The sequence below is a fragment of the Hoplias malabaricus genome, chromosome 11, assembly GCF_029633855.1.
Source record: "Hoplias malabaricus isolate fHopMal1 chromosome 11, fHopMal1.hap1, whole genome shotgun sequence".
NCBI lineage: Eukaryota > Metazoa > Chordata > Actinopteri > Characiformes > Erythrinidae > Hoplias > Hoplias malabaricus.
Genome location: NC_089810.1, coordinates 42,078,113 through 42,092,601, shown reverse-complemented (window position 1 = coordinate 42,092,601; position 14,489 = coordinate 42,078,113). Strand labels below are relative to the sequence as shown.

The 14,489-nt window shown below is 46.0% G+C and overlaps 1 long non-coding RNA gene across 1 annotated transcript; it reads right to left on the bottom strand.

Annotated features, from left to right (window-relative positions):
• Positions 1–2,755: 2,755 nt before the first annotated feature.
• Positions 2,756–14,049, bottom strand: LOC136710033 (uncharacterized). Its single transcript, XR_010804558.1, has 3 exons — positions 13,966–14,049; positions 4,927–5,061; positions 2,756–3,498 (listed from the first exon to the last, which is right to left on the bottom strand). It is a non-coding gene; the product is annotated as an uncharacterized lncRNA (long non-coding RNA).
• Between the last annotated feature and the right edge of the window lie 440 nt (positions 14,050–14,489).

Sequence of the window (14,489 nt, the reverse complement as noted above, 5' to 3'; positions counted from 1 at the left end):
ACCGATTGTGAAATAGCTGCAGATGTCACGCATCTCAAAGTACATATCTCCTCACCCTCCCAGTGTTACAAGGCTTTGTGTGTGTAAAAACTTGTGGAAGGAACTTAAGAACAACACTGAGTAATTACAAAAAAAAAAAAAAAAAAAGTAGAGCGGCAAACTCTGTCCATATGCTGCATTTGCTGCAGACGAGAGAAAAAAAATCTAATCAAATCTCACTGCAGTGATTTGGCCTTTTTTTCATGTCTGTTGTGAGGAATCAGACCCATCCATCAAGCCTTCATTTCAGACGCCTGAATCAATGCTTCATTGACTGCTCCTGCCATAAACACAGACACATGTCCATCTATGACGCCAGGCTTGTGACAAGCCAGACTGATGTACAGTGGGAAAACCAAGAAAACGTAACATACATCAAGGCTCCTTAACCCAAGGGCAAGGCAAGAAATCGTTGGCAGTCGTTCTGTAATGCCAGACTTTGATTCTGCTTGTAGCCCGCACCTCAACCTCCGCTCCTCCCTGGGCCTCCTCCGAGCTCAGTCGATCGCACACGAGCTGAGAACCGTCCACTGTCTCCATCTGCCCCAAGGTCTAGGAGATTTGGGGGGCGTTTTGACAATAGGAAGGGAGCGAAATTTTTGCCGGCAGCTTTCTGTTGATCGATGGTGGATGCGTGTTAGCTTAATTGATTCACTCCCCCAGATCAGTGGCCTAATCTCTCGGCCTTGGGAGCACGGCGGAGGCAGGTAAACACGGAAATCTCAATAAGCTTCAAGCAAAACATGTCAAGCAAAACTTCCTCCAACCACTAACAAGCTCCAGAGAAGTTCTCTGATACCTTCACTTTACTTAAAGTTTCATATCGCATTTAAAAACTGATGATCTCAGGTTTTCCATGAGCTCTCTGTGTCTTTCCAGAACTCCCTGCTCACTCTGTCTGAACCTTCAGCCCAGAGTAGAACATTAGCCCAACATAGGGACCCCCAATTACAAGTGGGTAGTTTGCATACTGACTTTATTATTCTTTTATACATTAGTGTCTCTGTCACAGCTCCGGGGTCCTGGAGGTTGTGGGTTCGAGTCCTGCTCCAGGTGACTGTCTGTGAGGAGTGTGGTGTGTTCTCCCTGTGTCTGCGTGGATTTCCTCCGGGTGACTGTCTGTGAGGAGTGTGGTGTGTTCTCTCGGTGTCTGCGTGGGTTTCCTCCGGGTGACTGTCTGTGAGGAGTGTGGTGTGTTCTCCCTGTGTCTGCGTGGGTTTCCTCCAGGTGACTGTCTGTGAGGAGTGTGGTGTGTTCTCCCTGTGTCTGCGTGGGTTTCCTCCGGGTGACTGTCTGTGAGGAGTGTGGTGTGTTCTCCCTGTGTCTGTGTGGGTTTCCTCCGGGTGACTGTCTGTGAGGAGTGTGGTGTGTTCTCCCTGTGTCTGCGTGGATTTCCTCCGGGTGACTGTCTGTGAGGAGTGTGGTGTGTTCTCTCTGTGTCTGCGTGGGTTTCCTCTGGGTGACTGTCTGTGAGGAGTGTGGTGTGTTCTCCCTGTGTCTGCGTGGGTTTCCTCCAGGTGACTGTCTGTGAGGAGTGTGGTGTGTTCTCCCTGTGTCTGCGTGGATTTCCTCCGGGTGACTGTCTGTGAGGAGTGTGGTATGTTCTCCCTGTGTCTGCGTGGATTTCCTCCGGGTGACTGTCTGTGAGGAGTGTGGTATGTTCTCCCTGTGTCTGCGTGGGTTTCCTCCAGGTGACTGTCTGTGAGGAGTGTGGTGTGTTCTCCCTGTGTCTGCGTGGATTTCCTCCGGGTGACTGTCTGTGAGGAGTGTGGTGTGTTCTCTCTGTGTCTGCGTGGATTTCCTCCGGGTGACTGTCTGTGAGGAGTGTGGTGTGTTCTCTCTGTGTCTGCGTGGGTTTCCTCTGGGTGACTGTCTGTGAGGAGAGTGGTGTGTTCTCCCTGTGTCTGCGTGGGTTTCCTCCAGGTGACTGTCTGTGAGGAGTGTGGTGTGTTCTCCCTGTGTCTGCGTGGGTTTCCTCCAGGTGACTGTCTGTGAGGAGTGTGGTGTGTTCTCCCTGTGTCTGCGTGGGTTTCCTCCGGGTGACTGTCTGCGAGGAGTGTGGTGTGTTCTCCCTGTGTCTGCGTGGATTTCCTCCGGGTGACTGTCTGTGAGGAGTGTGGTGTGCTCTCTCTGTGTCTGCGTGGGTTTCCTCCAGGTGCTCCGGTTTCCTCCAACGCTCCAAAAACACACATTGGTAGGTGGACTGGAGATTAAAAATGTGTCCGAGTGTGTGTCGCCCTGTGAAAGGGTGTGTTCTCATCTTGCGCTCACTGATTCTGGGTAGACTCTGGACCCACTGCTGCCCTGAACTGGATAAGGGTTACAGACAGTGAATGAATGAATGATGAATGCATTTCCATATATTGCATGACTTTCTTACACTGGTTATTTTCCTATTTCATAGTCTTGCTTTAATTATTTTTAATAATTAAATATTTAAATACTTTTGTTTGAAATATTCTATATATATGTATTTATTGTTCATGGAGGAAAGTCACAAAGGTATATAAATGTATATAATAGCATTACATTTATGATGGATAATTAAATAGGTGTTTATTGCAATTTCACCAATTATGCATGGCCCCACCCACACTGGACTAATTATAATACAACTACAAGTGTAAAAATAAATAAATGAATAGGGAAATGCACAGATAAACCTAAATTTTACAATATTAATATTATAATATATTATTAATTAAGTGTATTTCATAGTAAATAAAACCTTTACAGACTACAGTACTAGATGTGTATGTATTTTAACCCTAACTGTATGATTTTATAAAAGTAATAACATTAATAAAATCGCTGATGTTACATGTTACATATTCCACCATTGTATCGCATTCTTGTTATTAATGCATTATTACATTGATTTTACATGTATTTGTCACTTATAACAGGCAACACATGCTGTCACTTATAATCTCGTTCGAATCAGTCCAGGTTTATCACACGGAGAGTCTCATTAGAGCACATGTCTAGAAGAAGCAGGTTTTCTAAAGACGAGCGGCAGCAGGAGAATGAAAGTGTGGGTGTCTCAGTGGCCTGGTCTGACAGCTCTGTCATCTAAGACATGCTTCTTTCCACTCATCTCTATCACAGTGGGGTTTTCTTCTGCCTTTTCCTCCGTCTCTCACTGACTCCTTTCTTCCCTCCCTGAAGAGCGCTGAGGGTTTGCCCTCTGTCCATCCTCCTCTCCTTCGTCTCTGCCTGATTTCTTCAGCGTGTTCTCATTTCCACCGCCGTAGCTTGGACTCCTCGTCCCCGTGGTGTGTGTAGTTGAAGCCCTGTGGGGCCGGACCCCTCCGGCTCTCCTGGCTCTATCCCACGCTCCCTGTGTCTGCCGTTAGATGAGGAGCCCCCCCACGGACCGGGACCCTTGCTACGCTGCCAGCCGCTTCGGAGCTTTGAATTGTGCCTTTGAGGCCGCGGCCAGAGGAGGCAACTTGCAGACTGAAAGAAAGAGGGGTGGTTGGAGACACACACACACACACACACAGAGAGAGAGAGAGAGAGAGAGAGAGAGAGAGAGAGAGAGAGAGAGAGAGAGAGAGAGATTTAGAAAGCAATAATAATGAGAAAGAAAAACAAGACATGCAGAAGACTGTAAATGTACACAGCAACATTATGGATGTCTTTATACTCAATGTGATTTATATATTAGTATTAGTTATGGTACTGTGAGTGACTGGGAGAGTGTGTGAAACTGTCCATATATATGTGTGTGTGTGTGTGTGTGTGTGTGTGTGAGTGACTGGGAGAGTGTGTGAAACTGTCCATATGTGTGTGTGTGTGAGAGTGACTGGGTGAGTGTGTGAAACTGTCCATATATGTGTGTGTGTGTGTGTGTGACTGGGTGAGTGTGTGAAACTGTCCATATATGTGTGTGTGTGAGTGACTGGGTGAGTGTGTGAAACTGTCCATATGTGTGTGTGTGTGTGTGTGTGAGTGACTGGGTGAGTGTGTGAAACTGTCCATATATGTGTGTGTGTGTGAGTGACTGGGTGAGTGGGTGAAACTGTCCATATGTGTGTGTGTGTGTGTGTGAGTGACTGAGTGAGTGTGTGTGAGTGACTGGGTGAGTGTGTGAAACTGTCCATATATGTGTGTGTGTGTGTGTGTGAGTGACTGGGTGAGTGTGTGAGACTGTCCATATGTGTGTGTGTGTGTGTGTGTGAGTGACTGGGTGAGTGTGTGAGACTGTCCATATATGTGTGTGTGTGTGTGTGAGTGACTGGGTGAGTGTGTGAGACTGTCCATATATGTGTGTGTGTGAGTGACTGGGTGAGTGTGTGAGACTGTCCATATGTGTGTGTGTGAGTGATTGAGTGTGTGTGTGAGACTGTCCATAGGTGTGAGTGTGTGAGTGACTGGGTGAGTATGTGAAACTGTCCATTGGTGTGAGTGTGTGAGTGAAGAAATGGTTCTTTAGATTGACACAGAATGTGCTAGAGATGGTTCTATTTAGCATCAATTAGAAAGCGGTTCTCTGCTTGATACTGTAACTATAGAGGAACCTCTTTTTGGCTCCGTACAGAACCCTTTATCACACTTTCCATGAATATGAAGAAGGCTTTCACAGAGCAAAGTGCCCTTTAACCACATAATGAGATCTTTAAGTGTTCATGCTTCCTTATAGAACCATTTTCTTTACTAAATAACCCTAAAAGAACCGTCGTTTTTAAGAGTGCAGGAGAGGAAGGGTAGGCAAGAGAGGACGACTGAGATTGTCCTTCGTCTTTCAGTACCATCTCCTTCTGGAAAAGAAAGAAGGGACAAATCCGTGGCCAGGGCTTCGGGCTAAAGACAGGGAAGTGATCAAGAGGAAACTCAGCAGAGGAACCCTCAGAAACAAGGCTCTGATGCTTGGTCTTTTCATACCTTCATTCACAGAGATGGCATTGGGGATTAGTGGCTTCTGAATCCTCTCGTTTGACCGGCTGTGGGCGGCAGGGTACTCTGGGGCTCCTTCCCTCAGGGTCCACTTTTCAAGTGTTTCTGGAAGCATCCAGGGCCCTGCTGGGAGAGTAACGAGCTGATGGAGAGCTGGAGCGGCAGAAAATGAAAGGGCAAGACTTTGCGAGGCTTTGGCCCGGACCAAAGAGTCGTTAGATGGAAGTTCCTGCTTGTGATTCCTGCTTTCACAGGCACAAGGAACGGGGGATTATTAATCAGAAAACCTGGAAAGAGAAAGTCAGAGAGTGAGAACGCTGGAGAAATCCCTGGACAGCTCCCGTGTGAGGCGACTTGGAGACCTGTCCTCTTCGGTTCGTTGGGGATACATCAAAAGATTGATTACCATGCTCTTCGCAGGATTGCCGACTGCATGATTTCACACCTAGGGCTTCTACAGACGGTCCAGCACTTCTGAAATAAAGTACCACAAGTAGAGATACACAGAGAGAGAGAAACACAAGCCCGCTGTGGAAGACAGGCCACAGAACGGACTCTAATAACTAAACACGGCCTTTACCTAAACCTTGCCGGCGGCTATAGCCTCCTCAGTAAAGCCCAATCAATACAGCGGCATCAGAGGAGACTTGGTACAGTGATTCAGAGGCTCGCTTCAAACGCCCGGGATTTGGCCAGATCTGAGACGCCGGCCACACAAGCCCCATACAGAGGGTCTCCTGGCTGTGAAGACGAGAGTCAGCGGGGATCTAGGACAAGATCGAAATCTGCATCCGTGATCCAGGCCGTCCAGTTTGACCAGGAGGACAGCTAGGATCAAAAAGACTATGGCTTGTCCTGCATTGTAAAATCATCACGTCCACACAAGCTGGAGGTCACTCCGACTCAAAATGGACGTCCCAATAAAAGTTCTCCGGCTCTTATTCTGCAACCACCACTGTGTTGTCCCACCAACTGGAGCTCATACGGGGTCTCGTCTAAACCTGGCAGCATCAGCAGTGGAAAATTACATCAGTCTCAATTACTGATTTATTTACCCCTAGAAGCGCCAAGAGCCGGTTTTTATTTGAGCTGTGACTAACTTAACTCCGAGTGCCGTGTTGGTTTTGGTCTCAGTGGGTCAGAGAAGTGTGTTAAGGTAATTAAGGGAAGTTTTGCTGTTCCTCCAGCGATAAAAACTGAGGCAGCTTGTTCTGTTTTTGCTTCTCTGTGTCCTCCCTGCTCCCTCCATCTGAAACAGAACCAGTTCCACTGCGTTTAGAGTCCTGAAAATGTGTGTATTTATTATCACTGTGAGTGTGATCTATATGAAAGAGTCCGCTGTTTCACCAGACTTTCAATCACAAAGCAAACATGGAAATAACATAAGAACAACTGCACATTTCCGGTTAGCGATTTTAAATCCACCATTATCTCCTCGTGTAAACACATGAGACAATGGCACACACTGTTGGCTCTCACCCTGTTTCTCTTCCTGGTCTTTTGTTTACACCATAGGAGGCAGTGGAACAGGTGAAGCGTCGTACCTCAAACATTACCTGAGAGGATCTCTGGTAAAAACAAGTGTTAACACACCATTTCATTCAGAAACTGCAGTCATTGGGGGTCTTAATCTGGGTGTGTCCCTCCTCAAACTCGTCTGATCTTGACCCAGCAGTCCTCAGGGTGTATTCTACAGTATTCTCCTCCAAGTGTTTTGAGCTTTTGAGCTTTCCGTAGATGGACTCGGCAGTGACTGGCTCTTCTGACCCCACACCGGGACCTTCTCCGACTTCTCTCAGAGTCCTTCACTTTTTCGGAATAAGGCACGGAGGCCAGGAGGGGCGGAGGAATGGAAGCCCCGCCTCTTCCTCACCCTCTCTTCTGAGTTTTCTCCCTGAGTTAAACTTGCCTCAACCCCAAGGACACTCTGCACTACTCAATACTCCCTGATTCCATTAGGAGCCTCGCTGTCCGCTCCACTGAGCCCGAGAAAGAAAGACCGCTCTGTTTCACTGCTGTGACAAACCAGCCCTAATACAATAACAAACGTTCTGACATCAATAATGAATTTTTTTCTCATCTCTCTCTCTCTCTGTCCTTTTGTTTTCCTGTAGGATAGAGGGAGGAGGGAGAGAATGTGGTAAAGTGTCTGCACACAGTGCAATATCAGGCTCCAATATTTCAGCATCCGTTACTTCATCAGAGTTTCTCTAAAAAGAAAAAAAAAAAAAAAAAAGAAAATTTATTAAAAGCACGACTCCTGCGACTCCTCTTTCTAAAAACATGATAAAGCAGGGGACTTCATTAAAAAACTCATTACGTGCTGCCGTTTTTACACAGTGGGAAATTTGCCTCCTTCTCGGCAAACAGGAGAGAGAGAGAAAACAGCGCCTGAGCCTCACACACACACACACACACACACACACACACACACACACACACACACACACACTCACACACTACACACTCACTTACAGTGCTGGGAGCCCTCAGTGTGTCACAGCTAATGTTTTCTTGTGTGAGGGGCACAGGGACCCCTTCAGAAAAGCTTTGTGCCTTCATCGTTAAAATTCCTCTCTCTCTCTCCCCTTTTCTTTTCTTTACCTCTCACTCTTTACCATTTGCCTCCCTCTAACGCTTTAATTTTCACCTTTTTTCTTCATCATCTCCATCTCTCTCACTCCTTTATAAATCATCTCTCCCTCTCTCCTTCCCCTCTTCTCACTCTTTCTCCAGTTTCCCTCTCATTGTGTTTACCTTTCTCTCTCCAGGTCTCTCCGTCCTTCCACCTTTCTGCTCTCTATTCTCTCTCTTCTCTCTTCCCTCCACTCGTTTCTTTGTACGCAGAGGGGACGCTCATTCACCACAGCTTTCTCAATGCAGTGAAGGACCTATTTATCTCAGTCATCGCTCTCGCTTTCTCTCACCATTTGAATTTCAAGGCCGCACTCATCACGGCTAAACAAAGCCACGTCGGTACTGTCACAACACACACACACACACACCTCCGACTACAGTGCTCTGAAAAGGAACGTACACTCTATCCTTTACAACAATAAACACAATGGTTTATGCCTTCCCTCTCTGACCACTGCCCTTTCAGCACCACCGCTAAAATGGAGCAGCTGTGATTGGATCATGTTAAAGACCCCTGTCCTTAAATGACATCAGCGAGAGTGGACCGGCTACTGCACACCGGAAAGTGGAAAATAGCCATATTTCTGTTCAAATACATTATAAAAGCTCAAAGATGCTGCAGAAGGCGTCAAAAACCAAGACTGAGTCGATTCCATGAGATTCAACTCTCTGAATCATTGAGTAACTGTTGATTGACAGGTGACTCTCAGGTAGAAGAATCAATTTGTCGACTCTTCACTGTTCCGCCTGACCACTCTCGCGGTGAACAGAGACACTGCAGTAATATCTGCCCTGTGTCTCAGGACTGTGAGGAAGACTGAAACAGTGGCTCACACTCAAAGTAAAACACTCTTTATTCCCCATAATACTGTGACACAGTGGCAGACACCGCGGTCTGTTCTTTGTTTCATGTGCAAAATGATTTCAGAGTATGGTTTAGAGTCGTCAGAGCAGCAGATCTGAGCAGTAAAAGGTAAACATGAACAGGGTTTGTCACCATGACAACACCTACCAGAAGGAGCATTTTCCTGTTCTTATTTCTTTTTTTTTTTTTTTCTTTTTTCTAGGAAGAGACGTTATTCAGTCCTCCGCATTATTACTTTATTGATTTGACAAAAATACAAAAAATATCATCATAGTTCTTGTCATCAAATTATTATTTTTATTTAATTCAAATCTATTTTTTCTTGTGAATTATAGATTGCGGATGAATGTATATATTTTTTTTAATTTTCACAAAAATAATTTAAATTAGATTTTTTTGTGGATCACTAGTTTTATAACCCTTTTTAATTTCTGTGCATTAAAACACTTTAAATTGCACCTTGATGTATGAAAGGTGCTATATAAATAAAGTTGTTATTATTATGACTATTGCTGCATGCCCTGGAGGATGGAATGAAATAATATGCTCTGGAACAGCTCTACATGAACTTAAGGTCATCTGTTCAATGCCAAGTGTCAGCTAGGATGGTCAATCAAAAATCAAAAACATTTTGATGCAAAAAAAAAAAAAAAAATTATATATATATATATATATTATAATCAATATATATATTGATTACTGCCTGAACAGTGCTCCTGTAACTGTACGCCAACAAATCCTCACAGCAGTGTCCTGCCTTCCCAGAAGAGTAGAAGAAATGGAGGGACAGTACAAGTGGATGCTTTCATGTCTGAAATGTTGAATGTAGGATGACCAGCGATCCAGAACGTCTGGCTGCAGTCATGGAGTGTAGAGATGTTCAGACTGAGAACCTTGACCGGCGTCGTGGAAAACAATAAAAATGGACATTTGGGAGTTAGATGCTGATTTTCTTTAACACATTTCCTTGGGTTTGAAGTTTTCCAAGAAAGTTGGATTGCATATGTAAATGAGGACACTGTCTGATTCAGTGCGCATACATTTGCATACTTATTAAAAAGTTATGTTGTTAGAAAAGCAATCAAGAAAACACTCAGCACTGTTATTACACATTAATTTTGATTTTAAAATATAGCATTAATCCTGATACACAGATATGTCAAACATTGTAAACAACATGTCAATCAAGTCCTCGGACATTGAAAGTAGCAGGTACTGTGTTTTGTTTGGTGTAGTGTACTGGAGTTCCAATAGAGTCCTTGGACAAGACTCCTAAACACTAGGCTAAACCAATAGAGCCCTTGGGCAAAACTCCTAAACACATGGCTACACCAATAGATCCCTTGGGCAAGACTCCTAAACACTAGGCTACACCAATAGAGCCCTTGGGCAAGACTCCTAAACACTAGGCTACACCAATAGAGCCCTTGGGCAAGCCTTCTAAACACTAGGCTAAACCAATAGAGCCCTTGGGCAAAACTCCTAAACACATGGCTACACCAAAGAGCCCTTGGCCAAGACTCCTAAACACTCGGCTACACCAATAGAGTCCTTGGGCAAGACTCCTAAACACTAGGCTACACCAATAGAGCCCATGGGCAAGACTCCTAAACACTCGGCTACACCAACAGAGTCCTTGGGCAAGACTCCTAAACACTAGGCTACACCAATAGACCCATTGGACAGACTCCTAAACACCAGGCAACACCAATAGAGCCCTTGGACAGACTCCTAAACACTAGGCTACACCAATAGAGCCCTTGGACAAACTCCTAAACACTAGGCTACACCAATAGAGCCCATGGGCAAGACTCCTAAACACTAGGATACACCAATAGAGCCCTTGGACAGACTCCTAAACAGTACACTATTTGAGCCCTTGGGCAAGACTCCTAAACACTCAGCTACAACAATAGAGCCCTTGGACAAGACTCCTAAACACTACACTATTTGAGCCCTTGGGCAAGACTCCTAAACACTCAGCTACACCAATAGAGCCCTTGGACAAGACTTCTAAACACTCAGGTACACCAGTAGAGCCCATAGGCAAGACTCCTAAACACTAGGCTACAACATTAGGGCCCTTGGACAGACTCCTAAACACTAGGCTACACCAATAGAGCCCTTGGGCAAGACTCCTAAACACTAAGCTACACCAATAGAGCCCTTGGAAAAGACTCCTAAACACTCGGCTACACCAACAGAGCCCTTGGGCAAGACTCGTAAACAGTAGGCTACACCAATAGAGCCCATGGGTAAGACTCGTAAACACTAGGCTACAACAATAGGGCCCTTGGACAGACTCCTAATCACTAGGCTACACCAATATAGCCCTTGGACGGACTCCTAAACACTAGGCTACACCAATAGAGCCCTTGGACAAACTCCTAAACACTAGGCTACACCAATAGAGTCCTTGGACAAGACTCCTAAACACTAAGCTACTCCAATAGAGCCCTTGGACAGACTCCTAAACACTAGGCTACACCAATAGAGCCCTTGGACAAACTCCTAAACACTAGGCTACACCAATAGAGCCCATGGGCAAGACTCCTAAACACTAGGCTACACCAATAGAGCCCTTGGACAGACTCCTAAACACTACACTATTTGAGCCCTTGGGCAAGACTCCTAAACACTCAGCTACAACAATAGAGCCCTTGGACAAGACTCCTAAACACTACACTATTTGAGCCCTTGGGCAAGACTCCTAAACACTCAGCTACACCAATAGAGCCCTTGGACAAGACTCCTAAACACTCGGCTACACTAATAGAGCCCTTGGGCAAGACTTCTAAACACTCAGCTACACCAGTAGAGCCCATAGGCAAGACTCCTAAACACTAGGCTACAACATTAGGGCCCTTGGACAGACTCCTAAACACTAGGCTACACCAATAGAGCCCTTGGACAAGACTCCTAAACACTAAGCTACACCAATAGAGCCCTTGGACAAGACTCCTAAACACTCGGCTACACCAACAGAGCCCATGGGTAAGACTCGTAAACACTAGGCTACACCAATAGAGCCCTTGGACAGACTCCTAAACACTACACTATTTGAGCCCTTGGGCAAGACTCCTAAACACTCAGCTACAACAATAGAGCCCTTGGACAAGACTCCTAAACACTACACTATTTGTGCTTTTGGGCAAGACTCCTAAACACTCAGCTACACCAATAGGGCCCTTGGACAGACTCCTAAACACTAGGCTACACCAATAGAGCCCTTGGACAAACTCCTAAACACTAGGCCACACCAATAGAGTCCTTGGACAAGACTCCTAAACACTAAGCTACTCCAATAGAGCCCTTGGACAGACTCCTAAACACTAGGCTACACCAATAGAGCCCTTGGACAAACTCCTAAACACTAGGCTACACCAATAGAGCCCATGGGCAAGACTCCTAAACACTAGGCTACACCAATAGAGCCCTTGGACAGACTCCTAAACACTACACTATTTGAGCCCTTGGGCAAGACTCCTAAACACTCAGCTACAACAATAGAGCCCTTGGACAAGACTCCTAAACACTACACTATTTGTGCTTTTGGGCAAGACTCCTAAACACTCAGCTACACCAATAGAGCCCTTGGACAAGACTCCTAAACACTCGGCTACACTAATAGAGCCCATAGGCAAGACTCCTAAACACTAGGCTACAACATTAGTGCCCTTGGACAGACTCCTAAACACTAGGCTACACCAATAGAGCCCTTGGGCAAGACTCCTAAACACTAAGCTACACCAATAGAGCCCTTGGACAAGACTCCTAAACACTCGGCTACACCAACAGAGCCCTTGGGCAAGACTCGTAAACAGTAGGCTACACCAATAGAGCCCATGGGTAAGACTCGTAAACACTAGGCTACAACAATAGGGCCCTTGGACAGACTCCTAAACACTAGGCTACACCAATATAGCCCTTGGACGGACTCCTAAACACTAGGCTACACCAATAGAGCCCTTGGACAAGACTCCTAAACACTAAGCTACTCCAATAGAGCCCTTGGACAAGACTCCTAAACACTAGGCTACACCAATAGAGCCCTTGGACAAACTCCTAAACACTAGGCTACACCAATAGAGCCCATGGGCAAGACTCCTAAACACTAGGCTAAACCAATAGAGCCCTTGGACAGACTCCTAAACACTACACTATTTGAGCCCTTGGGCAAGACTCCTAAACACTCAGCTACACCAATAGAGCCCTTGGACAAGACTCCTAAACACTCGGCTACACTAATAGAGCCCTTGGGCAAGACTTCTAAACACTAGGCTACACCAGTAGAGCCCATAGGCAAGACTCCTAAACACTAGGCTACAACATTAGGGCCCTTGGACAGACTCCTAAACACTAGGCTACACCAATAGAGCCCTTGGGCAAGACTCCTAAACACTAAGCTACACCAATAGAGCCCTTGGACAAGACTCCTAAACACTCGGCTACACCAACAGAGCCCTTGGGCAAGACTCGTAAACAGTAGGCTACACCAATAGAGCCCATGGGTAAGACTCGTAAACACTAGGCTACAACAATAGGGCCCTTGGACAGACTCCTAAACACTAGGCTACACCAATATAGCCCTTGGACGGACTCCTAAACACTAGGCTACACCAATAGAGCCCTTGGACAAACTCCTAAACACTAGGCTACACCAATAGAGTCCTTGGACAAGACTCCTAAACCCTAAGCTACTCCAATAGAGCCCTTGGGCAAGACTCCTAAACACTCGGCTACACCAATAGAGTCCTTGGACAAGACTCCTAAACACTAAGCTACTCCAATAGAGCCCTTGGGCAAGACTCCTAAACACTCGGCTACACCAAGAGAGCCCTTGGGCAAGACTCCTAAACACTAGGCTACACCAATAGAGCCCGTGGACAGACTCCTAAACACTAGGCTACACCAATAGAGCCCTTGGACAAAACTCCTAAACACTAGGCTACATGAACATACTCCTAAACACTAGACTAAACAAATAGAGCCCTTAGTCAAGGTTCCTAAACACTAGGCTACACCAAGAGACTCAACACTCCAAAACAAAAGACTACACTAATCGACACCTTGGACAAGACTCCTAAACACTAGTTTACATCAGTTACTGTTTGTGACATCACAATCACCTCCATCTGTAACACTCTGAAAAAAACTTCAAACACATCTGGTAATGGTCCATGAAGTAACACCAGGATTAGTCCGCCAGCTGTGTCAATTTTTTTCTAAGCCAGTCCACATACTGGGGTGAGGGCAGCCTGCAACAACCTCACACCTCTCCTGGAGTGCATGTATAGTGCATTATTCGCCCCGGGCTATTGTGCTGCTGTTTAGCTAAGCGGATTTCGGACAAAGCCTGAGGGATGTCTGAGAGAGTCGGGGTCTCGGTGGGCCGAGTTTTTCCACCTCCAGCGTTCAAAGGAAAGGGGGCTGGAGCGGGAGTCCAGTCTCTTGCTGTAAACCTGCTGTTTCTTTTGAGGATGGATGAGGGGAAGAGAGAGTAAACAGATCAAAAGGGCAAATACCTTCACAGCCTTGCCGGCTTGCTGAGGGATGAAGTTACTGACTGGTGCACATGTACACATGCCTTTTCATGTAGAGCTACTTCTGTCCCTCCCCCCCCTTCTCTCTCTCTCTCTCTCTCTCTCTCTCTCTCTCTCTCTCTCTCTCTCAAACACACACACACTGATGCTATGATTCCTCCATAAATCCAGTTGTTTTCCACCCCTACACCACCACCTTGCTCTTGTTTATTCTCTCTGAACAAGCTCTTCTCCAATCCCAGATAAAATTATTAAGACTGCTGACTTTCTTGTTGTTTTGAAACCTCTAGCACGTTCCTATCTTGACCTGTGAAGTATCTGTAGTCCCTCAGAGCTGAAGTTAGATACTGTTCCACTTGAAACAGTGCAATTGTGCAGCTGTAAAGATCAGAATGTCCCTGCTCTGCCATGTAAGGTGGAGTGGAGACTATGCTCCAGTGCTCACTCCTCCCAGGGCCAATCAAGACCAATGCCCTACACCTGAGCAGAGGGGTTAATAAGAGCTC